Here is a 26,659-nt window from a genome sequence, read left to right on the forward strand (position 1 = left end):
TCATTTCAATTCTACCAACACTTATTAAGCACCGACCAAGTACAATATCCTATTCTTGATGGGGGGGGGGGGGTAGAGACAAAATCAAGCGTCTTGGACCCAGTTTCCAATTCACTGGGTCCTGCTTTCTTAAGCCCGGGGAATCTGCCCCTGCTCTCAAGGAGCTCAAAGTCTAAGGGAGAGACCACATTCAAGCAACTTTGTACAAAGAAGACATAGACAAGGGAAAGGCAATGGAGAGGAAACCTGTAGTGTTTAGGGACTCCAGTTACTGGGCATTCAGGACACCCTCCTCATTTGCATTTGCCCTTCTTTTGTGGCCCCTCAATTAGAATGTAAGTTCCTTGAGAGCAGGGATGGTTTTGGTTTTTGTATTTGTATCTCCACCACTTTAAGAGCATAACAAATCAGAGGCAGCTGGGTGACTCAATGGATTGAGAGCCAGGCCTAGAGACTGGAGGTCCTGGGTTCAAATCTGTGACCTCAGACACTTCCCAGCTGTGTGACCCTAAGCAAGTCACTCCACCCCCATTGCCTAGTCCTTCCCACCCTTCTGTCTTGGAACCAATACACAGTGTTGGTTCCAAGATGGAAAGGAAGGGTTTAAAAAAAAAAGAGAGTTTAACAAATGCATTTTCATTCATTCATTCTTCTACCATCTTACAACCAGCCTAAATGAATTTGGAGGGCTTATCACCAAGCTGTGATGATTTTTTTTTCCCCACTGCAGCCTCTTGAAGATTAAGCTAGAGAGCAGTTGTTATCTGTGTTGGTGACAAAATACTCACACCAAGAAGAAGAATATTTCATAGCATGTTACAGTTTGTGAAAGTATTCTACATGTATTGCTACCTTTGAACCTCTCCTGGAAGGCAGGTGCTATTTTACAGAGGGGGGAACTTAGAGTTTAAGTAATTTGTCCAAGGTGACGCCCTTGGAAAATATCTGAGACAGGATTTGAACTCAGGTCTTCCTGATTCCAAGTTCAACATTCCATTTGTAGTTTGGTGATGCCCATGACCCCTTCTCATATTTCTCATGCATGTTCTTAAGTGCGTAAAATAAAATCAGAAGATTACAAAGAAAATAAAAAATAAAGATATAACTTTTTCCCATCCAAGTTCACAGCTCCCCTAAAATCTTGATCAATGACCCTGTGATAACTAAAAGGCAGAGACATTCAGAAATCAGGGAACACTGGCCCCTGCCTATGTCTGCTGAAACAAATCTATCGACAACATTATTTTCATTCCAGAAATAGCTGAAGACCTTGGAGCAACCATTGCACGCCAGCTACAACTGCCATGTTTTCTTTGGGCTTGACATAAAGCTTAGCAGAGAATTCCAAGGAACAGATCTCTTTTTAGCAGGAATGAGGGCTATGGATCTAATTCCTCAGGCATCCATTAAACAATCTGTCTGGGCTAGTCTATGTCAAAAAAATGGGGGGCTTTTTTCTTGCTTTGAAAAGCAAGAACATGGGAGCTAGAAGGAGGTAGCCCAATTAAATTGGGCTAAATTGGCATTCACTTTATTCTCTGCTTTCAGATGCCCAGATCTAGTCAATATTTGGATTTCTCCATTCCATATTTCATCCAGCTTCATACATACACTCTGACTCGGAATTGGAAGGGACATTTTGAGATCATCAAATCCAACTCTCATTTTATGGACACTGAGGCCCAGAGAGAGCAGTGAAAGGACTTGGCCAAGGAAGCACAGGTACTAATAAGGAACAGAACTAAACTCTTCATCCCTCTTGTCTGATAATTAAGCAAAGCTGCCCCCTTTTTGATAACGATGACTGTTACCTTGATATAACCCATAGAATTCAGTGCCTTTCAATGCAACACAGATTTAGTAAGGTGGCTTATACAGCATGCCTGATGCATGTTTAATCCTGTAAATACAGGGTTCTCATGCAGGGTTCCATATACTTATTTTTTTAGTATTTTGAAATTATATTTCATTACCATTAATTTCCTCTGTAATCCTGTGTGGTTTATTCTATGACGGGGTCCCCATGCTTTCCCTAACTATGGAAGGAGTCTATGACACACAAAAAAGTTAAGAGCCCCTCTGAAAGGGATTTATATATATTAATATATGTTCCCCATTAATAATTAGAATGTAAGCTTCCCCATTAGACTGTGAGCTCCGTGAGGTCACAAACTGTTTTTGCCTTTCTTCCCATCTCCAACATTTACCAATAATAAGTGTTTAACAAATATTTGTTGATGTAACAAAATGATTGCTAACATTTACATAGGACTTTGTGATCCTTACAACCACCCTATGAAGCAGACACATTAATTTTAGGATCATAGATTAGGATTTTCAAGAGGGTTCAGAGACTAGTTCAATCTCCTCAATTTACTGATGAAGAAACTGAGCCTCAAAAAAAGTAAAATGACTTGCTCAAGGTCATCTAGGTAGTAAATGCCAGAGGCAGAATGGAAACCCAGGTCATTTGACTACTTTGATTCTCTCCACTTCTACTCACTCCAGCATTGGTGATCTTTCCATTTCATAGGCATGCCTGGTTTTATTGCACTTTGCTTTATTTATTTATTTATTGCATTTTTTTTTTTAGCAAATTGAAGGATTATGCAAAGTCCCCATGCTTTCCCTAACTATGGAAGGGGTCTATGACACACAAAAAAGTTAAGAGCCCCTCTGAAAGGGATTTATATATATATATATATATATATATATATATATATTAATATATGTTCCCCATATATGTGGAAACCATTTTTCCAACAGCATGTGCTCACATCATATCTCTAAAGCATGTTTTGGTAATTCCCACAATACTTCAAACTTTTTCATTATTATTATTATCTCTTTCATGGTGATTTGTGATCAGAGATCTTTGATGTTAGTTACTATTGTAATTGTTTGGGGGTGCCAAGAACCTTGCCTGTATAATGGCAAACTTACTTCTTTTTGGACCCCCCCAATCCGTCAGATGTTTATAATTGAAAATCTGTTACCCTAAAAAAGAACTACATTTCCCGAAAGCCCACTGACTTCCTGTCAGTATGTAATTCCTGTAGACAGAGGTTAAGTGAGGGGGCATTGAGGCTCTGCCTCCTCTCTTTGGGCATCAGTGGTGATGGTGGTAAGGTGGGAATTTTGAAAATGGCTAACCAGCCATGGGCACATAGTTTTTATTTTGTATATTCTTTATTCCTTGATTTCTAATGATTATTTAATAAATCTTCTAAAATATAATATTTTTATTATTTGAGATTTAATTTTAAATGTTATAGATGTAACAATACTGAAATTAGGCTAATTAATACAACAGTGTCAAAGTGTTCAAGGAAAGGAAGAGTCAAGAGATTCCACAAACTTCCTCACTGTCTTATTTTAAGAAAGCACCCCAGCCACCCCAGTCTTCAGCAACCATCACCCCAATCAGTCAGAAGTCATCAACACTAATGCAAGGATCTGCCACCAGCAAAAAGATCACAACTCACTGTCAGCATTTTTTTTTAGCAGCAAAGTATTTTTAATTATGGTATGGTCATTTTTTGAATATAATACTATTGCACACTTAATAGACTACAGCATAGTATAAATATAGCTTTTATATGTACTAGGAAGCCAGAAAGTTCACTTTATGTAGCATTTGCTTTATAAGGAAGTCAAGAACAATATCTCCCAGGTATGTCTATACCTCATTGCCTCTCGCTGCTATTATGCCCATTTTACAGATAAGAAAAATTAATCTCAGAGAGGTTGAGTGGCTTGCCCTAAGGACACACAGCTAGTATCTGTCTCTGTCACCCCCTACGCAGATGCCTAAAGGCCAGACCAGCAATTTGTACAAGCAACAAATTGTGAAAGTGCTTAATTATGAGATATGGACAGAAGCGAGTGGGTGCTCGGTGATAAGGACAGTATCCTTCCCAGGAGAAAGGCAGGCAATTTTACTGGCCTATTGCCTTGAGCAGTGATGACTAAGAAGATCCATCCTTCCTCCTTTTCCATATGTCTTGATAACAGAGGGGGCCAGTGCTGTGTCCATTTCACCCTTTCCAATCCTTCTCTGACCAGACTCATCGCTGTGCTTGAAGACGCCTTTGACCAGGCTGGGGACCCCTCAGAGGTCTCAGAGGAATGTTGAGCATTTGGGGGAGGCCTGGAGGAGAACAATGAAAATGAGGAAATGGTTGGAAAAATCAGGGAGTGTGTGAGAAGGTTAACAAACTCCAATTATTTCGCCTGGAGAAAGAAAGGCTAACTCTTGGTTCCCTAGTTGTATTATCCACCGTTTAGATAATCCTCTGTGTTGGGAATCCACTCCACTTCAAGGCGGAGTTCCCTTCCCCTACCACCAGCCCTAGTTTGATTTACTTCTGGTCAGTGGGTTGCAAAGACCCCCTCCCCATCTGAGGAAGGCAGAGACAACTCCCTTTAAGCAGATTGCCTCAATCAGAGCCCCATGGCCTGTGCCTTGAGCCAGCTGAAAGTTTTCAGTTCTCCATATTAATAGTGGATTTAGTTAGAAAGGAATAATCAGTAGCAATAATAATGTGACATTCGTTTAAATATTTAAGGTTTAGAAACACCATACCTCACTGAAAAACCAGGTGATTTTATGGATAAAAGGAGGGTCTTAGAACCAAGAAGACCTGGGTTCAAATATCACCTCTAGAACATACTGACTGGGTAACACTGGACACATCATTTAATTTCTCAGCCCTCTGGGCAATTTTTAAAGACTCTCAGTTATAGGATTACCAATCTGGATGGGGAAATTTTTTTCCAAAACAGAATGCTGATGAAATCACATATCTAGAGCACAAAAAGTACATCATCTCAACTAAGTCCCTCACCCTCCTTGAGATAGAGGTGCTGTACTATCTCCATTTTATTTTATTCTTGGTTGAGAACTATGATTTCACTGCTATGGGGAGCTACAAGGGTTTAAAGCCCTGAAACGTTGAGTGACTTGCCTGGGATCAAACAGATAATATGTGACAGAGGCAGGGCTTCTTGACTCCCAGGCCAGTCTTTTCTCCACTACATCATGACTTCTTTCCAGGATGTGCTAGAACTGCTTAGCTCAAGAGACGCAATTAGTAAAGTTTCAACATAAGCATTGATAACTCACTACAAATCAGGGCTTGATTTGGTTTTTGTTGTTGATTGCCTAGAAAACAGAGTGCCTGAACGGCAACCCTCATGCTGCAGAGCCACCCGCTTACCCAAGATAGAGGAGGGAGGAAATACTCCCATTGGACTGCTGGGAAGAGGGGAAAGTGATGTGAGAACTGTCCTCTGGTGTGCACGGAGAGGGGAAGGGAGTGGACCCCTCTGGCATGCTCTGGCATGTGTATCATAGGTTCACCAACAGACTTAGCTATAAGAAAGTGATGGAGAAAATTGTTATTAATTCAGATTAAACTTATACAGGTATCAAGTGTATGTTTTCCCCCAGAGAACTGTTAAACATTTACCAGAATACCCTTACTCTCATCTCAGTTTCCAGATGAGGAAATATAGATTCATAGGATCAGAGATTTAGAACTGGAAAGAACGCTAAAAGACATCAAAGCCAACTACCTCATTGTATTGAGTAAACTGAGGTCCAGAAATGACTTGTCCAAGATCACATAGGTAACCAATAGCAGTAGACCTGAAATTCGAATCCAGGTCTAGTTACCTCAAACCAAGCAGCCTTTCCCAGCTGTCCCACAATGCATCTAAAAGTGTGATTCCCTCTCCATTCCCTTGAATTATCTAGATTATGGAGCATTCTTAGCCTTTTTGGTGTCCTAGGCAAAGCCTATGAACAAATGCCTTCTCAAAGAAATGTTTTTTTAATTCACAAAATAAAATCTTAGAATGACAAAGAAAACGAATTACATTGAAATGCAAAAAAATATTTAGCCAAGTTCCCAGACTCCAAGTTGAGATCTCTTGCTCCAAATAATTGCCTGCCTTCCTTCTCTGCTTCACTATGCTAAGAGAAGTCTGGCCAATCAATGCCAGCTTCCTCAGAGATAACAGTTCCATTTCCAGCCTCTGCTAGAGCTTCAACTCCTCTTATCTCTCTGAGCCTGTAGGCTAAGTAAATAGCCTTCTATTTGCTGGGTGCCTGAGCAGATAAGCCATACTCCTAAGAGTTTCCATCACCTTCTGAGAGAGAGCTTTGGCCATAGCCCTGAGGGTAGTAGAAGTAAGTAAAATAAGCTTTTATTAAGGGCCCAGTTAAGTGACGTTTTAAAAGCTATTTTAGTCTCATTTGAAGGTAATAATATGAAATGCAAATTTTTATTCCAATTCTTGGGATTTTGAGGGGGAAAGGAATTCAGAGGTCATTGAGTCAATCAACAATCAATAAACGTGTATTAAGCACTTACTATGGGCCAAGCCTGGTACTACAATCTGGGGAAACATAATAAATGAAAGAATCCCTATTCGCAAGGATGATACATGCTAAACGTTTGAAGATGAGAAGCCGAGAACCCAGAAAGGAGAACTTTGCATCCGAGGTCCCAAAGCCAATACGTAGTAAAGCTGAAAATGAAAGCCTCATCTTTTGATTCCAAATCTATCTTTTTATTGTACCACACTGGAATCATGAGAGGCCCTCAGACATTGGGAGTGGAGACTGAGGGGATAAGAATAAATGTGTTGCTATCCACATTCAGAGGAAGAACTGTGGGAGCAGAAACCCAGAAGAAAAACAACTGCTCGGTCACATGGGTCGAGGGGATATGATTAGGGATGTAGACTCTAAAGGATCACCCTGGTGCAAATATCAATAATATGGAAATAGGTCTTGATCAATGGCACGTAAAACCCAGTGGAATTGCGTGTTGGCTATGGGAGGAGGATGGGAGGAGAGGAGGGAAAGAACATGAAACATGGAACCATGGGAAGTTTTTCTTAATAAAATTAAATTTAAGAAAAAGAACAAATGCATTGACCCTACTTGTTTAGGAGACACCTGTTATCAAGCTCCATAGTCTGGCTAAGCTGCGTTTCTTATTGCTCTTCATATGCTGTCCCTTCATCCTCTATCTCCCTGCCCTTGCCTTTGGCCCTATCTGCAACATTCTCTACTTTTGCCAGGTAGAATTCTTCACTTCCTTTGAAACTATTCTAAGGACCACTTTCTGCAGAAAGTCTTTCCTGATCCCCTTTCTCCTATGACTCCCTCCAACCTCCCTAATATCTCTGTGTCCCTCTATGGGCCTCAGTTTCCTCATCTGTAAAATGGGGATAATATTACCTACCTCCCAGGATGATTTCCATATAAAGTATTTTGCAAACCTTAAAGCACTATAAAAATGCTAGCTCTTCTTATTAATATTTGTCCCTTTAGATATCTAAGCAGACAAGGTTCCCACATGGCCTGATACCGAAGAGAAAGGGGATGAGGGGGAGCTATTTTGAAAAGTAGCTCTTTAAGGAAAAGAAGCATAACCAGCAGTAACTAACCTGAAATAACGATTCCAGGCAACAGATCATGAAACATCCCCTCCTTCTTAGAGCAAAGGATTGAGGGCTTACAGGACAGAATGGGATATACATCATCAGGATACAGTCACTGTAGTTGAGTACTTCTCCTTAATTGCTTTTCTTAGCTATAATGGAAGATTTAATCTGGAGGGGTGTGTGTGTGTGTGTGTGTGTGTGTGTGTGTGTGTGTGTGTGTGTGTGTGTTGAGAGTGATGAAGGGGGGGATCTTTTTCCAGAAATAACTATGTTAAGACAAAAAGGCATCAATAAAACTTTTATTCATTTGTTTGAAAGAAAAGCATCGCTTCCCAGGGAAGAATGAGACTCAGGTGAAGAAGGGGGGAATGTATCCTGAAAAAGCTAAAGCAAGCAGCAGAGGGTTTTAATCTAGCCAAACTAATAACTAGAAAGCTTTTCCTGACGCCAGTTTATCGGGTGCCTCTTGAGGAATTCCTCCCAAATGGACACTGCCTTTTAAGTGATCAACAATAAAGGTGGCTGATTTTCCATCTGTTCTTAATACAGTTTATGTATACCTTTTGCCTTTTTATCATAGTTATTTCTGACCAGATAAAATCCCAAACGTAATCCCTTGTCACAAAGAAAAGGAATTACACAAAAATAACCCATACTGACATGCACTGACCACCTCAGACAACGTACACAACATGACACCTTCTACGTCTGCTTGAAAGAGATTTTCTTTTAAACCCTTAATTTCCATCTTAGAGTCAAGATTATGTATTGGTTCCAAGGCAGATGAGCGGTAAACACTAGTCAATGGAGGTCAAGTGACTTGCCCAGGGTCACATAGATAGGAAGTGCCGGGGGCCAGATTTGAACCCAGAACCTTCCATCTCTAGGCCTGGCTCACAATCCATTGAGCCACCTAGCTGCCCTTCCTCCAAAAAAAGAAAGATTTTTCAAAGAACTAGGGAGAGGTCTGATTAGAATATAGAGAAAGAGAGATTATTCTACTAGTAGCACTAAAGCACAAGGAAGAAGAAGGAAGAACCATAAACTCCTGGGACTTCTCACATGTTAGGACAAGCTTTATCCTCAGTGACACTATGTGGTTTCCTCCTATCTTCCTCTGCAGAGATACAGCTAGAACTAATAAAACAAACTCTTCAATTATTTTATCAAAATGAGACCGAATCATTCTGGTACATTTCCCATTCAACCATTTAATTCAACAATCCTTCGTTAACAAACCTAAGTTTAATATTCTTTGTTAATATAACTGTATGATCATATAATATGTTTTTGATTGATAGTTAAATAATACCATGGTTGTTCATTATTAATACATGGTTTATGAAATTGAAGGGACTATCGGATACTTTGATATTAATGGTAATATAATGTTCACATATTAAGTAGCTACACTGAGGGCACAATGACAAAAGCAAAAGGAAACCTCCAAAAGCCCCTGCCCTCAAGGACCGTATAGTCTCCTGTGATAGAATATATCACACCCACTGATAAGAAAATACAAAGCACAGAAAAAGTAAATGCAGAGTAATTTCAGGATTGGGAGATTATCAAGAACTAGAGGAGTCGGGAGAGACCTTCTATAGGAAGTGGCACCTGAACTGAGCTTTGAAAGAAGCTCGGAATCCTAAGAGGCAGAGGGGAGGAGAGCAGGCACTGCAGACAGGAAGGACAGCCTGGGCAGAGGTATGGAGTCAGGAGAGGTAATAATGTGAATGTAGAGTGTCTAGGGAGAGAATGATTGAAATCCACCTGGAAAGGTAAGAAAGCTGTGCAGGGCTTTAAATGCCAGGCAAGAGTTGGCTCTTGGTCTTCAAGGGCTAAAAAGGACTGATTCTAGAGCAGGGGAGTGGCACTGCCAAACCTATGCTTTGTGAATGTTATTTTGGCAGGTGTGGGGAGGCTGGATCAGAGGGAAGTCCAATGATGAAGCTGGTGTCATTGTGTAGGGGAAGGCCACAAGGATCTGAGCTAAGCTGATGGCTTTGGGAATAAAGAGAAAAGGAGAGACAAAAGAGAAGTGGTTGTAGAAACAGCGGCAAAATTCCCACCACTGCTTACAGTTTCTGTCATCAGTACTAAGTTCCCCCCATTTCCCAAGCGCTTTCAAGAAGTCCTATCCAACAGGGATTAAAGATAGCCCAAGAACTGACATGAAAAATGGGCATCAGTGTAATCCTAATCTATCTCAAAGTCTATGACTATGGAAAAGCCAGGCATGACCATATCAATAAAAACAATCTGTTCTGAATGCCTAGGAATGGTGTAGCCATCCATCATTGTGCACTATTTCACAGGTCGTGCTTTGGGAAGATTCATATAGAAGGATTCATTCATATTTTGATTTCAAGATGCAAATCAGGACTTGTAAATCTGTCTTGCCTTAAGATTATCCTGGCTGGGGAGAGGCAATCTAAGAAAGCTATGATAAAAAAAAAACAAAAGAACTTGGACACCACATTACAAGAAATCATCAGAGAATACCACCTTGATATCCTTGATCAAGAAAAGAAAATAGACATTGAGAAATTACAGTAATCACCTCCTGAAAGAGACTCTAATATGAAACACTTCAGGACTATTAGAACAAAATTCTGGAACTCTCAGACCAAGAAAAAATACTGCAAGCAACCATAAAGAAATAATTCAAATGTCATTGATCCATGATCAGGATTACACAAGGCCTGGCAGTGTCTACATTTAAAGGACTGCAAAGCATGGAATATGATATTCTGAAAGGCAAAGGATCTAAGTCTATAACTAAAAATCACATATCCAGTGAAACTGAGCATAACCATTCATGGGGGGAAAGTGGCATTTAATGAAATAGAGGGCTTCTGACAAAAAAAGATCATCCTGGATGCTCAACTGGAATAATGAGAGTTCTTTTAATGTGGAAAGAATTCAGAGTTCTGTAAATGACCATTTGATCTTTTTTTTCTATGCCAGAAGAATTCATAGATAACTCTACAGTGGATCTTTTTCACTCGCATTGCCACTACCTTAGTTCAGGCCCCCATGACCTCTTTATCAATCAACAAACCAACAAGCATTTGTTTAACACCAACTACATCCCAGGCAAGGTGCTAGTGGAGATACAAAGATGAAAGCAAAACAAGACACTTAACAGGAGAAACAACATGTAAATAGTAGCCACAGAGGCTGAAGAAAGAGAGGTAGGGAGGGAGAGGGAGAGGAAGATGGAGACAGAGACAGGCACAGAGACAGAGACTGACAGAGACAGACAGAGATAGAGACAGAGACAGAGAGAGTTGGGGGTTGGGGGTATGGAACACACAAACAGAGTGACTACCTCACCCAATGGAAATTTCCCAGAGGCTCCAAATGTGATTAGGGAAATGCACATAACACCAACTCCTCTACATATCAGCTTCTTCCAGGAGTCTTTCTCTCCTTCTAGTTACCTCTGCCTATGGAGAATCTAAAACCATGTGTGCCCTTCTCTTGAAATTGAAACCCAGAACAAAAATGGCTTCTTTTTTCCTGAGCTCTCATCAGCTCCTCCCCTTGCCAAGTCCCTGAGCATCAAGTAATTATTTTCCATCAATGAGAGAAAACGAACCTTCCACCTACACCTAAAACCTAGATATTTTCATTAATTTTACAAAAAGAAAGAGGGATTCCATATAGGTGTTGAGGTCCTCCAGATGTTCTTCTTTGAGGATAACTTTATACTATTTCCCTCAAATCAACCCAGTTTGCCCTGACTATGCAATGTGGAAAAACTAAGTGAATGAAGAATGACTATTACTGAGTTGGCTGAATAACTTCCTAGACTTGGTTCATTCCCACATATATTTTGAAAAGACACCATGCATATAGAATGAGAAAGGCCCAGAACTGAAGGAAAAAAGGTAAACTGGATTTCCCTTGGGAAACTGTGTTGGGTTTTTAATGTTCCAAAGATTCTCCCTCAAATAAAATTTCAGCTTCTTTTATGTCAGTGTTCTTCTCATTATGCTATATGGCTATAAGCCCATCATTCTGGTGCTTTTTATGTTCATATTGTCTATGCTAGTGCCAATTTTTTAGACAGCCATGTGACATTGAGCTTCTAACTCATTAAATCCTCATCTTTAATACCAATATTCTTCTTATGTCATGAAAATCAAATTATTAAATGTAATATTAATTTTAAAAATTGTGGTCGCCATTTATATAATTAACTCTCAAGTAAGAGTCCGTTAGTAGCACTTAACAATTAAGTTTTAATCAAAAATGGAGAAAAAGTAAAAGGAGGGAAATATAGGAAGAAGGCAGAACCCTCAGCTGAATCAGGAAGCAAACCAAGTCGCCAAAGTCCGCAAAAAAAAAAAAAAAAACCCTTGAGTGCACAGCAGGCACCTGAGCTCCTACTCAAGACCATCTTCCACCATGGCACCAACCCAGAAAGAGTCCTCCTCTCACACAGCACACCATTTTTTTTCTGCCCCCTCCATCTCACAAAGTACACAGGTAAAATGGAATGTTGAGTAGTGGTTTCTTAGGGGGTGGTTTCTATCTAGACAGTCATAGGACTAGAAACTCATTGTCCTGCTGCTATACTTATATTTATGCCATCTCAAACAGTGTTAGCTTTCTAAGCAGCCATATGCATTGAGCTAACCCATTAAATTCTGACTTCTTATCATGTTCTATAGCTATAAACCCATTGTCCTGTGCTAGTTTTTTAGGCAGCCATGTGACACTGAACTTCTAACTCATTAAACTCAGAAGGCTTTTTTCTCTAGATCCGGCTTCTAAATGAGGTTGCCTCTATCCTAAACCCATGTAGTTGACTGTCTGAACCTAATCATAAGACTTTATCTTTATCCCTGTTAAGTATCATAATATTAATTTCAAGACACTTTCCCAGACTGTCAAGATGTTTCTGAACACCATTACTGTCATCCAAAGTATTAGTTATTCCTCCCAGCATTGTATTGTCCACAGATTTGATAAGCAAGCCATCTCTGTCTACATAAAAAACACTTATAAAAATATTGAATCAGGACAAGAACCTCTCGTTGGGAAAACTGGAAAGCAGCCTGGTAAGAATTAGACAGACTACACCATATTCCACAATGAATTCAAAATGGATAGCTGACCCAAATATTGAAAACCATACCATAAAAAATAGAAAAGAAACCGATCATATTCTTACTCAAACAAGAGATAGGAGGGAAGTACAAAAGATATAATAGATCATTTTGTTTATTTAAATGGAAAAGTTTTGTTCAAACAGAATTAACATATCTAAGATAAGTGAAGTGGTTGAACAGGGAAAAAAATCTTTGCATCAGTGATCTCAGCCAGAGGTTTGCTATCTAAGATATATCGACATCTAGCAGAAATAAATAAGACCCCAAAACAATCTTTAATAAATGAGTGGTCATAGAATATGAACAGAAAGTTCTCAGAAGAATTGCAGATTATAACAACTATATGAAAGGCTATTCTGAATCACTAATAATAAAATAAATGCAAATTAAGACAGTCCACATATCCATAAAATTGGCAAAGATGGCAAAAGACTGGAATTGTCAAAGTTGAGGATCTGTGGAAAGGCAAGTACACTCATACATCATTGGGGGAGCTGTGAATTGAAGTAATTCTTCTGGAAAACAATTTGGAACTATGTAAATAACATGCTTTAAATGTCCATACCCTTTGACCCAGAGACTCCACTGCTAGGATATACCCCATGGAGATCAATGACCAAAAGGAAGGCTCCATACACATAAAAATACTTATGGAAGCAATTGTCATGGTGTCATAGAACTCAAAACAAAGTAGGTGACTATCAGTAAGAGAATGGCTAAACATGACTCCATTTGGAACTTACTTTTTTCTTTCTTTCTTCTTTCTTTCTTTCTTCCTTCCTTCCTTCCTTCCTTCCTTCCTTCCTTCCTTCCTTCCTTCCTTCCTTCCTTCCTTCCTTCCTTCCTTCCTTCCTTCCTTCCTTCCTTCCTTTCTTTCTTTCTTTCTTTCTTTCTTTCTTTCTTTCTTTCTTTCTTTCTTTCTTTCTTTCTTTCTTTCTTTCTTTCTTTCTTTCTTTCTTTCTTTCTTTCTTTCTTCCTTCTTCCTACATTCCTTCTTACCTTCCTTTCTTATTTTTTTTAGCTTTTAAGCCCTTCCCTTCTCTCCTAGAATCAATACTGTGTATTGGTTCCAAGGCAGAAGAGTGGTAAGGGCTAGGCAATGGGGTTTAAGTGACTTGCCCAGGGTTACACAGCTAAGATGTGTCTGAGGTCAGATTTGAACCCAAGACCTCCTGTTCTCTAGTCCTGACTCTTAATCCACTGAGCCACCCAGCTGAATATACATAATTATCCTAAGAGACATGATCAGATATCCTGGTAAAATCTTTATCTGCTATATCTCCTCTAGTCCTCTGACCTACTAGTCTAGCCATCCTGTTAGGAGACAAAGAACTTGGGACCACTATTGTTTTCCCATTAGTTTAAGAAGGGATATTTTTTTCATCATGTCCCTGTGCCAGGTTGTGAAGTTGATTTTTTTCTTACTGCCATCTTTAAATATCACTTTCTTTTCAGTGCAAAATAAGTGAACTCAGTGACATTTACATTAAATAGTGTCACTTTGGAATTAGTCAGATAAGAACAAGAAGAAAACGTGGAGATAGAAATATCCTAGCTATTCGGTCCGGTTTGCCTTTCCATTTTAAAATGTCAATCTCAATTAGGTTTTGGTCTGCTTTCTTCCTCTATGAGATATCTAGATGTCTAGGTCAACTACTGCATACCAGCCCCAGTTGGTATGTACACAAGAACACAGATTTACAAGTAGAAGGGATCTCCAAGGCTATTTATTGTTGTTGTACTGCTGAGGAAACTGAGTCCCAGAGATGTAAAAGAGCTTGTCCAAAGTCCTTCAGGATAATTAGTGGCGGACTATTACAATAATGTAAATAAAGGCAATGATAAGACAAGATAACACTGTGGTCAAGTACACTGGACCATGTTGATAGCGTACTACTAGATTTCAGTAAGCAAAGTGGCATGTGCAAACAGTTAGAACTCCATTCTTTGGTGGTTTGGCTTACCTCTCCCCAGGTAGCATATCTGTAGGAATAAAGTTCAAACATCTTTCAAGAAGTATCTGTTGTGTCAAAAATCTGTTGTGTCATGGGTTGATTTTATTTCTATTTATAAAGAAATTTTTATTATAAAAGATTTTATAAAGCGATCAAAATTATAAGGAATTATAATTATAATTAAAAAGTATAAAGGAAAGAATTATAAAGGAAATTATAAATTTGTAAAGAAATCAGATGGAAGTATAAAATGCCTTACACCAAAAAGACACATCACAGAAGGGTGCTGGAGCCAGGCTGGAGCAGCTCATGAGAGAGCCTGTTGTTAAATGTTCAGGCTAGTCCCAAGGTAGTAAATTATTTCAATTGTTCATAGTCAGTTACAGATTGAGCTCCTTGTTCTCTCTTCCCCTCCCTTTACTACTGTACTAGATTAGTCTAAAACAATTTTTCTTTACATATATATGTATATATATATACATATATACACACACATATATATTCAGTGGGAGCATTAACAACTTAGAAATTGGCAAATGCTATAAATCAGGGCTTGATATATTGTTTTGTTGATTGTCTAGACCTAAGAAAGTAATGGAAAAAATGTTAATAATGCAAATTAAGTTTGCATACATTCCTCCCTACCCCAGAGCTGGTTGTTAAACATTTACTATCGCACTCCAGTTGTATGACACTTAAATAACAAGCATCTATTCATTTCCTACCATGTTTCAAAAACCAGACTCGTCAATAAATTTAAAAAAAAACAGTAAAACAGCAGTCCCTAACTTCAAAGAGCTTATATCCTAGCCAAAGCTGATGATTTATGTGTGTGTGTGTGTGTCACACACATAATTATGTATCTGCTGACTCCATATCTGCTACCTGTGTTTAACCATGGGGGAGGGGTATGAAAAAATTGGAACATTCCAGAAAATTTAAAAAAAATAAACAATTCATAAGTTTCAAAAAGAATACAAGCTATAACAAGGAAAAGACCATCATCAGCCCAGCATGGCTCTTCTCCTTTTTTCACATACCCATGAACCCATGCAAAATGCTTCCCCAATCTGCCTTTAGGGTTCTTGCCAATAGTGTGCATTCAAGAATTATCACAGTGTGTTATAAGGGTTATTGACCCTTATTGATTATTGGTATTGGTATGAGTATTACCAATACCTGTGCCTTAAGTGGACAGGCTGTTGTTTTGTAGTATTAAGAAAGATGGTTTCTTAAAGGAGTCTAAAAGAATTCTGGCTAAAGTCAGTTATATAAAACTTTATTTATTATAGGTATAGAATGTTAAGGAAGGGAAAGTAAAAGGAAAAACAGATAGAAATGTATTTCTTATGTTTTTGTAAGGTCCCTATTCTAATAAATTCTAACTATGGGTACCCAAACCAATCTGGTCTACAAGGACCTGCTTCTTCCTCAACAGAGTCAAGGCTATCCTCTCTTCCTATTTATCTAAAAGCCAAAATCCTTATCTATCTATCCTAATCTAAAATATAAACTTATAAATAAAGATGAATGTCAGGGTTCTCTTTCCTGCTGCTCAGATTTTATTTCTAGCTGATCAGAAATTCCACCACCTCCACTCAAATAGGTCAGATTTTGCTGCCACCTTTTGAAGCAAGCACTGGTACTGCACCCAATAATCTCTTTCTCTGGCCTAATAAGATGGTTTTTCAGGATGTGAATTCACAAATTTTTCCAAACTCACAGAGCTGCTCTGTCCAAGGAAGGACAAACTTCCTTGAACCAGGTCAATCCAAAGAGAAAGAATCCTTGGTCCAACTGTCTTTCCCAAAACTCCTTGGGAAAATTCTCTCCCATCAGTCATCTCTGAGATTCCATTCAGATTTAAAGAAACCCAACACACTCATCTCACTTATGTATCTATCAATAAATTTTGCTAATTAACCCTATTTCCTAATGAACTCTTAATTAATGAATATTTCTCTACAAGTGTCTTTGTTTGGGAAAGTTACTATAATAATGGGCCCAAAGCATAGAAGTAGTAGTGAATGCAATTGTGCCCCTATATCTGCTAATTTGGTAATCCAGTGATTCAGTTAAACATAATCAGTTAATTAACAGTAGGTGTTCATTTATTTCAGCAATTTCAAACATCCACAATAAGTCATGGAGCATATAACCCCATGGATGGCAGGGGAATGTAGTAGAGGACCCTGTAAATATATGTGTACATACAGTATTACATTTACATATTTATATAGTTTATATATAGTTCTATGTAGCTATGTAGTTATATTTATATATAATAATAAAGTTAGAGTTTTATATATAGTTAACTATAAAGTAATAGATTTTTATATATATATAGTTATATACAAAATAAATACTAGGTGATTGGGGTGAGAAAAAGCACTAGTATCAGAGAGTTGAGTGAGAGGAAGTGGGTCTGAAAACAATTCATATAAAAGGAAACATTTGAGCTGAGCCTTGAAGGAAACTCAAAAATCCCAAGAGGTGGAGGTGAGGAAGGGAACAGATTCTAGCCATGTAGTATGGCCAGGACAAGGGCTTGGAAGTTGGAAATGGTATATCATGTATCAGGAACAACAAGAAGCCCAGTTTGAATGGATCATCATGTAGGTGAAGGAGAAGAAGTTGAGGAGTAATGTGTCATAAAGCTAGAAAGAGAGATTAGGGCCAGGTCATAAAGAGCTGTAAGAAGCAAACAGAAGAGTAGAAAGATCATTGGTTCTGGAGTCAGTGGATTTGGGTTCAAATGCTATTGCTGAGATTTGCTATTTGTAGGATGTTAGGCACATCATTTCACTTTATTGGGTCTTTTTCTCCCCTACAAAGTGGGGGGGAGTGGACTAAATGGCCTCTGAGATTCCTTCCAGCTTGAGACCTACTACTCCATGATCCCAAGAAAGATCTACTGGAGTTTTTGTTGTTTTTTTTTTTTAACCAGAAAAGGAGGTTAGTTGGTCATAAAGAAAGAGTGCCTTTATGAACCTTTGATATCCACTCAATGTCAATCCAAGAAAGCCTTCAATATGTTGGGTAGACTCCCTAGGGAGGAATTACAAAAGGTCATGGACCAGGGTACCATAGGGAAGATGGCCCAGCCTTGTTGATATTTATACCATGGACCAAAGTCCCACAGATAAGATGGTTATGGTTATGGTTATGGTTAATATCTGTAACATTAAAGGGAACAGTCAGTCATCTTGATGAGATCAAAGATCTATTGAATTAATGAAGAACAAAACCCATTAAACAAATCATTAGCTTGAGACAAGTGGCTAAACAGAAGCATAGTTCATAACTGTTTATTTTCCCCCGAGGATATTAGCTGACTGAGTCTTTAAGAAATAAAACACATGTGTTATAGCCAATGACCAAAGCCTGTGAAATCTGAACAAACTAATGAACCACAGCATTCTCGTTCTCATTCTTCTCTGCATCTTAGTGTTAAAGAGTTCTGTGGGCTTGTCCATGGTCTTCCTGGCTACAACACCAATTCTCTATCCACTCTACTTTGCTGGCTCTCCCATAGATGTAATGGCTACTCCTATGTCTTGCATTCAATTCTCTTACACAGGATAAACAGATTTTACTTTGGATGTTCCAACCTGTCCTATGCTCTGCTGCCAGATCAATTTTCCTAAAATGTCGCTTTCATCCTTTAAGGGCCAGCTCAAACTTCATGTCTTTCTGGAAGCCTTCCTGGAGTCCTTCAGGCCAGAGCAATCTCACCCCCCCCCCCATGGTGATCATTGCCCTTTTCCCTTGTTCCATTCAGTTGGTTCTAATCACATGCTGTCAGTGATGTTGCTTGTCAGTGAGAGGAGTAAGAGAAGGGGGTGGGGCGGGGGGGCTCATCATAGGGGGAAGGGCACTGGACATGGATTCAGAAGATTGAGGCTGGAATTCTGATTGACTCTGAAAATGCAACTTTGGGTGAGTAACGTAGTTTTACCAGAGCTAAATTGTCTCTAAAGTCACTTTTAATTCTAGAGATGACAAACCCTGAAATTCTCACACTGGATTGATATATGACCTGAGCTCTGGTTGGAGAACTTTCACATCTCCACCAATCCCAGGTCCACCATACTACTATCCACCTATCTCCAAGCCATGATATCTACTCCTCTCCTCCCCACCAGAATATGGATTTCTACTCCTATGACCCAGGCCTTGGACTGAGGAGCTTTAACCTTAATTTAGCCATTTCTAGACCCTCTACTCCACTTCCCGGCCATTTCTAAGCCCAGTGGGGATCATAGTGAGAGCTTACGACTCAATAAATCAACTCACAAAGTTGCAGGCTATGAAATAAACCCACATAAATCATCAACATTTCTATATATTACCAGCAAAGTCCAGCAGCAAGAGATAGAAGAAGAAACTCCATTTAAATTAACAGTAGATAATATGAAATACTTGGGGGTCCACCTGCCAAGACAAACCCAGGAACTACATGAACTTAATTATGAAACACTTTCCTGGCTGAACAAGTTGTGGTATATGATTGTAATGGAATATTATTGTGCTATAAGAAATGATGAACAGGTTGATTTTAGAAAAACCTGGAAAAACTTACAAGAACTTGTGCAAAGTGAAGTGAAAAGAACCAGAGGAAAATCATACACAGTGATAGTAATAAGTTTTAATCCCTATCTTCTGTCCTAGAATTAATACTAAGTCTTGGTTCCAAGAGAGAAGAGCAGTATAGGCTAGGCAAAGTAGGCAATGTAGTTAGTAGTTAAATGACTTGCTTAGGGGTCACACAGCTAGGAAGTGTCTGAGACCAGATTTGAACCCATAGTCTCCCATCTCCAGGCTTGGCTCTCTATTCACCCAGCCCAGATGCCCCAGAAGTATTTTCTAATGAATGACTATGAATGACCTAGTTATTCTCAGCAGTACAGCAATCCAAGACAATTCCAGACACTCATGATCAAAGATACCACCTTCCTTCAGAGAAAGAACTGAAGGAGTCTGAATGCAAACCAAAACATGCCATATTTCACTTTCTTCTTCTTTTTTTTAATTTTCATTTGAGATGTCTTCTCCAAAATGACTAATTTAGAAAAATGTTTTACATGACTACATGTGCAAAATCTATATCAGATTGCTTTCCATCTTAGGGAGGGGGGTAAGGGGTGAAAGGGAGAGAGGAAAGAAAGAGTTTGGAATTCAAAGTTTTAATGAATGTTAAAATGTTTATGTATAATTTGGAAAACTAAGATAAAAGGAAATGCAGAAGAATGCAGTTTAAAAACACTTCACAAAAAAATTCAGATCTAAACAATTGGAAAAATATTAATTGCTCCTGGGTAAGTCAAGAAAATATCATAAAAATTACAATATTGCCTAAATTAATCTACTAAGTCAGTGCCAAACCAATCAAATTACCCAAAAATATTTTGGAGTTAGAAAAAATAACAAAATTCATCTAGATGAAGAAAAGATCAAGAATGTCAAAGGAATCAGTGAAAAAATATGTGAAGGAAGGTGGCCTAGCAGTAACAGATCTCAAACTATATTAAAAAGTGTAATCATCAAAAACGATCTGGTACTGACTAAAATACAGAGTAGTGGATCAGTTAAATAAATTAGAAACACAATACCTAATCTCAACTTGCAGGACAAGAACTCACTATTTGAAAAAACTATTGGACAATTTATATAATGGCAAGGCAGAGACTGGGTAAAGGACAACATCTCACCCCATTTGCCAAGATAAGGTCAACACATCTACATGATTTAGCCATAAAGGGTGATACCATAAACAAATTAGTGAAACACAGAATACTTAATTAGTCCAATATATGGATATGAAAAGAATTTATGATCAAGCAAGAGATAGAGGGCATTAAAGGATATGAAATGGATCATTTTGATTATATTAAACTAAAATGACTTTTACAAACAAAAGCAATGCAACCAAAATTAGAAAGAAAGCAGAAGGCTGTTGGGAGTGAGAGGAATTTTTATAGCAAGTATCCCTGAAAAAAGAGTCTCATTTCTCAAATATATAGAGAACTAAGTCAAAAATATAAAGATATAAGTCATTCTTCAGTTGATAAATGATCAAAGGATATAAGCAGGCGGTTTTAAGATGAAGAAATTAAAGCCATCTATACTCATGAAAAAATGCTCTAAATGACTATTCTTGATAGAGAAATACACATTTAAACAACTCTGAGGTACTAATTCATACCTATCAAATTGACTAATATGACAGAAAAAGGGGAAATGACAAATGTTGGTGAGGATTGGGACACCAGAATGCAGTTGGAGGAGTTGTGATCTGAACCAACTATTCTGAAAAACAATTTGGAATTAAGATAAAGGGATATAAAATCATGCATACCCTTTGATCCAGGTTGTCCATAAATGGAAAAATGAATGAACAAATTGTAGTATATGGTTGTAATGGAATATTTAATGCTATGAGAAATGTTGAGCAGGACAATTTTGGAAAAATCTGGAAAGACCGAAATGAACCAAGTGAAGAACCAGAAGAACACTATGCACAATAACAGCAAGATTTTTGGATGAACAACTGTGAACAACCTAATTATTCTCAGCAATAGAAAGATCCAAAAAAATTCCAGAGACGTGATGAATAATACCATTTGCCTTTTGAGAAAAAATTGACAGTCTAAAAGCAAACCAAAATAAAATATATTTCACTTTTTTCTTTTCTTTTCTTTTGAGATTTCTTACCCAAAATAAGGATCACATGAATTATGGGAAAAATTTTTACATGATTGCACATAAATCTGTATCAGATTGTTTACTGTCTCAGGGAAGAAGGAGGGGCAGAAAGAAGGAAAAGAGAGAAACAGGAAGGAAGAGTGGGTAGGAAAGAGAGAGAATTTGGAACTTAGAATTTTTTTAATTAATGTTAAAAAAATTTTTATACAAAATTGCAGGACATAAAAAATTCTTATTAAAAGTAAATAAAATAAAATCTATTCTTCAAAAAGTGGTTAAAAGTTTTTCCTTTCTACATCACAATTTCACTAAGTAGGATATTGTATTTCCACTTACCAGTGCTTAGCAGCTAAGTGGAGCAATGGACAGAGTACTAGATTTGGGGTAAGGAGTTTGAATCCTGCCTCACATATCAATTTGTTTCATGCCACTCTAAGGAGTATCTATTTCTATTAGGGTTGGCAGTGAATATGACAGTCATCTATTAAGCTGTAAGATAATTGGCATTTATTAATTATGTAGGGGCAACCAGATGGTCTAGTAGATAGAGCATTATACCTACAGTCAGGAATACCTCAGTTTAAATTCAATCTCAAACACTTACCAGCTGTTTTGACCCTGGACACAACCTGTTTGCCTCAATTTCCTTATTTGTAAAATGGAAATAATCATAGCATCTACCTCAGAAGTTGGTTGTGAGGATCAAATGAGATAGTAATTATAAAATGCTTCCCATAGTACCTGATACATAAAAAGCCCTATGTAAATCCTTTACTAATGCTGGACACTGAAAGAGGAATGTTGTTTCTCCTTGAGCATCTTATATGGCTCTTTGACCATTTGGGTTTTATACAGATTTGAGATTTCATTGATGTAGGAAACTTCCTCTTGATATACAGACTAGTATCTGCTCAATGACATAAAACCTTATAGTAGTCGTGCTTCTTAACCTGGGGGTCATGGTTTGAGAAAGGGGAACAGAGACTGAGAGACAGATAGACAGAGAGAGATAGACACAGACACAGATACAGACACAGACACAGACACAGACACAGACACAGACACAGACACAGACACAGACAGATCGAGAGAGGAGGATGGATCAATGGATGGATGGATCAATGAATTGATAGATCAATAAAAGAATGGATAGATAGATAGATAGATAGATAGATAGATAGATAGATAGGAGGATAGATAGATAGGAGGATAGATAGATAGATAGATAGATAGATAGATAGATAGATAGATAGATAGATAGATAGATAAATAGATAGGAGGATAGATAGATAGATAGATAGATAGATAGATAGATAGATAGATAGATAGATAGATAGATAGATAGATGGATGGATGGATAGATAGATAGATAGATATAGATCATCATTTCAATTCTGTTGGTTTCCTTTGTAATCTTCTGTATTTTATGCATCTAAAACATTATCCTGAGGAGTCCATAGACTTTCACCAGACTGCCCAAGACGACCATGACACACGCACACACAAAGATGAGAACCCCTGCAAGGGTTGCCTGGGGCACTGAGAAGCAGGACTTGAAGCCAGGTCTGCATGATTCCAAGGCCAGTTTGCACCCAAGAAATCATACTGTTTCTGTTTCTCTATATCTAGAAAAAGCTTTTCCTACAAATTTCCTGAACCTAGAAAGTGAGTTAAAGAGATGTAAGCTGATTTGGCTCGATCTTCAATAGTAATTCTGGAGACATGGGTGGAAAGTGCTCATTATGAAGAAGTTGACTCAATTCAACATAAAGAAAAAGTTAGCAGTTGGAGCTATAAAGGTGAGATGGGCTGTCTCAGTAGGCAATAAGCAGAGGACTTGAGCAAAGGTCAAATGACCACTTAATTAGAATATTGTAGAGGAGAATCTTATCCAGGTATGGGTTAGCCTAGCTATTATTTTACATTCCATCATACTTATTAATGGTTCTTTCACCCTAAAAAACCCAACCAACTAGATAGGTCTAGGGTCACTTCCAATTTCAAAATCCAGTGATTGTTATGACTATTGACTGCTCTTGGCTCCTTTCTTAGAAATGAAAGACATAATTGGGAAATTCAGACCTATGATACCTTACTGACAGGTCCTAATGATGCTACTGATGGCAGAAGACTTTAGTTCAAACAAATTATTAGAGTTGACATAAAGAAGGCCCTAATCAATTCATGTGTTACTCATTCTTCTCTGCTGTTCTCCTTAGCAGCAACATATGCATATCTATCAACATCAATCCCTTAATGGGTTCACTTCTGGGTGATGGGAATTCCTTTTGGCAGCCCCTCCACCCTGACTACTTAGCAAGCAGAGAAGTCACTAGAAGACAAGGTCCCTTCATCCACTTCCCTTAATCAAAAAGCCACCTTACAAAATGAGCTGGCATGCCTGCCCTGGTTGGCTCAGATCTTTCTTCCCTTTGCTATTATGCAATTGGAAATTGGGACAAGAGCAAATGTCATCAGGAAAAAGGCAACAGAAGGACTGGAAGCTAATCTTGGCTCTGCCAGTAAATAACTTGGATCTTGGGAAAAGCCTTAGTTTCATCAATGGTAAAATGGGGGAAGTGCATGAGATGCTCTTTTAATGTCCTTCGCAGCTCCATAATTCTGTGATTCTCAGGCAATCTGGCATAAATCTTGTGATTGCTGGAGAGAAAGATGAGCAGACATGGCAATATTTATGTTACTCATTTATGTAATTTATGTATATGATAAAATCTTAATGTATAAAATATAGGTATATAATAATGTTAAATTTGTGTTATTTATATATTTTAACATATTACAGAAGTATATTATAATATCATAATTACCTTTATGTTATGTATATAATTATTTAAATACTTAAATATAATCATTTTAAGTAAAATAACTTTATGTTCCCAAACTTGCTAAAGGATCACATCTAACTGTGAGAAAGAAATAGCATCAAAGCTAGAGGAGCCACTTAGTGTTAGGGAGTTCAAGCTGCATTCCTGACACACACTAATTATATGACTCTGGGGAAATCATTTAATTTTTCATCACCTCCCAGACACTCTCTAATATATCTTTTTTTATTCCTTTTTACTTAACTTTTTAAATTAGAAAAACCCAATCTTTTCTCCCTCCCAAAACTCTACTGAAAAAAGAAGGAACCCCAAACTCTATATAGCTAACATCTATAGAGTGTTTTCATATTTGTGAAGTATCCTCTAAAACTATACCTTCCAGATGAATTGGTAATCTACATACAAAGGGCTCCTCATACTAAGGAAGTCTTAGGACTAGGCCTTCCTATCACCACCAAGAAATTAACACTTGCCTGTCTTCCTTGTTTTCAAGAGGATTTGCCAGGAGGAGTGATTCACCTTCACCTAAATCCATGGGAAACTAAATTAATATGTTGATCATATTCAGCAAAGTCTATTTGACATTTATTAAGGGTTTGAGATATAAAAGGTACTGAGGATGCAAAGATTAAAAATGTCTCAGTTCTTGCTTTCAATTAGCTTACACTCTTGGAGATAGGAATAAGAGATACATAAAAATAAGAATGATTCAAGGTAAAATGTACTTAAAGGAAGCATGGGGTAGTAAAAGAGCTCTGGCCTTGCCTTGATTCAAGCCTCACCTCTAACACATATTGGCTGTGTGACGCTGGATGAGCCACTTTAATCAATCAAACAATAAACATTTATTAAGTATCAGCTGAAAGGATAATTTTAGGGTTGTGACCTAATCTAAATTAATTTTGGTCACCAGGGAATATTCCAAATAAAATACCCAAATCAGTTAGTAAATTTATGGTGGTTTAATTAATATAGAGGAAAGGAATTAAGGAGAAGGGAGAGGGAAAAGGTATAGGATTTCTCCCACCTGGCCTGTGCCAGGAGAAGTTCAAAGTCCTCTGCCACATGGTCTCTGAGATTAGTGGCTTTCTAAGAGGATGGTGTTTGGAAAGTAAAGGAAAAAGAATCAGCCTAAACTCCTATAGAGCTCAGTATTATGCCTCACCTGAACTAGGCTACTCAGCTTCTCCCAGTATAGTATCATGGAAAACTTACCACCAAACCGGACAATAGCTTCCACCACACCAAGACGCTTAGCACGCTCAGCAAGCTGCTGCCAGCCACCTCTATACTGCACTAGAGGCCAGAGAGAGGAAGTGACGCAAAATATATAGATGGTTTTACATCACTTTCCTGCATCTTACATGTACCAATGGTAGCTTAAGCTTGACTTAGGACTTAGCACAGGGGTATGTCAGCTATTTCTGATTTGTCATTTTATAGCACATGTCTATCATAGGCCATCCTCCTAGATACTTAATCCTTAAGTATGGGTGTAGATTTTGTTAGACTAAGTAGGGTGGAGTAATCAAAAGTTCACACTACTATATGCCTGGCACTGTGCTAAATGATGGAACTTAACCTCTTAGTGAATCAGGAAACTCTCTAAAACTATAAAATGCAAGGGGCCTCTCTGCATTGATAGAGTTTCCTCCCCTAGGAGTTCTCTATATCCGTGAAATTTCAGATATAGTCCTCTCTTTATCCTTTGAACAATAGGGTATTCCCAAACAATAAGTGATCAAAGGATATGAACATGCAGCTTGGGGATGAAGAAATCAAAGTTATATATAGTCATATTAAAAAATTCCCTAAATCATTGTTATTAGAGAAATATAAGTCAAAACAACTCTGAGATATCTCAAATCTGTCAGACTAGTGAAAATAATAAAAGAGGAAAGTCACAAATTTTGGAAGAGATATGAACTGATCCAATCATTTTGGAGAACAACCTGGATCTATGCCCAAAGAGTTATAAATTGTGTATACCCTCTGACCCAAAAATACCACTATTTGGTCTATTTCCCCAAGATGATCAAGGAGAAAGGAAAAGAACTCATATATTCTAAAATACTTATAATTATATTCTTTATGGTGGCAAAGAACTAGAAATTGAAGGAATGCCCATCAGTTGGGGAATGATTAAACAAGATGTAGGATGCAATTGTGATGGAATACTACCATTTGGTAAGAAAAGATGAGCAGGCTAATTTTTGTAAACATGAAATTACGAAGAGGGAAACTGAAGCAGAACCAAGAGAACACTGTATACAGCAAGAGCTGTTTGAAGAATAACTATATATGTTCATCTCCAGAGAAAGAACTGACAAATAGAAGTCTGAATGGGGGGCAGCTGGGTGGCTCAGTGGATTGAGAGCCAAACCCAGAGACAGGAACTCCAGGATTCAAATCTGGCCTCAGAAATGTCCTAACTGTGTGCCCCTGGGCAAGTCACTTAACCTCCATTGCCCAGCCCTTACCACTCTTCTACCTTGGAACCAATCTTGAAGTATTGACTCCAAGACAGAAGGTAAGAGGTTAAAAAAAGTATGGATAACATGTTTTTATAAATACA

General features: G+C 38.0%; 1 long non-coding RNA gene across 1 annotated transcript in view; it reads right to left on the reverse strand.

Moving 5' to 3' along the window:
• Positions 1-3,844: 3,844 nt before the first annotated feature.
• Positions 3,845-26,659, reverse strand: part of LOC130455395 (uncharacterized) — a 28,603-nt gene continuing 5,788 nt past the window's right edge. The window contains exon 2 of the long non-coding RNA XR_008913334.1: positions 3,845-4,150. This is a non-coding gene — a long non-coding RNA (uncharacterized LOC130455395). The remainder of the gene's footprint in view (positions 4,151-26,659) is intronic.

This window comes from Monodelphis domestica, chromosome 7 (genome assembly GCF_027887165.1).
Source record: "Monodelphis domestica isolate mMonDom1 chromosome 7, mMonDom1.pri, whole genome shotgun sequence".
Taxonomy (NCBI): Eukaryota; Metazoa; Chordata; class Mammalia; order Didelphimorphia; family Didelphidae; genus Monodelphis; species Monodelphis domestica.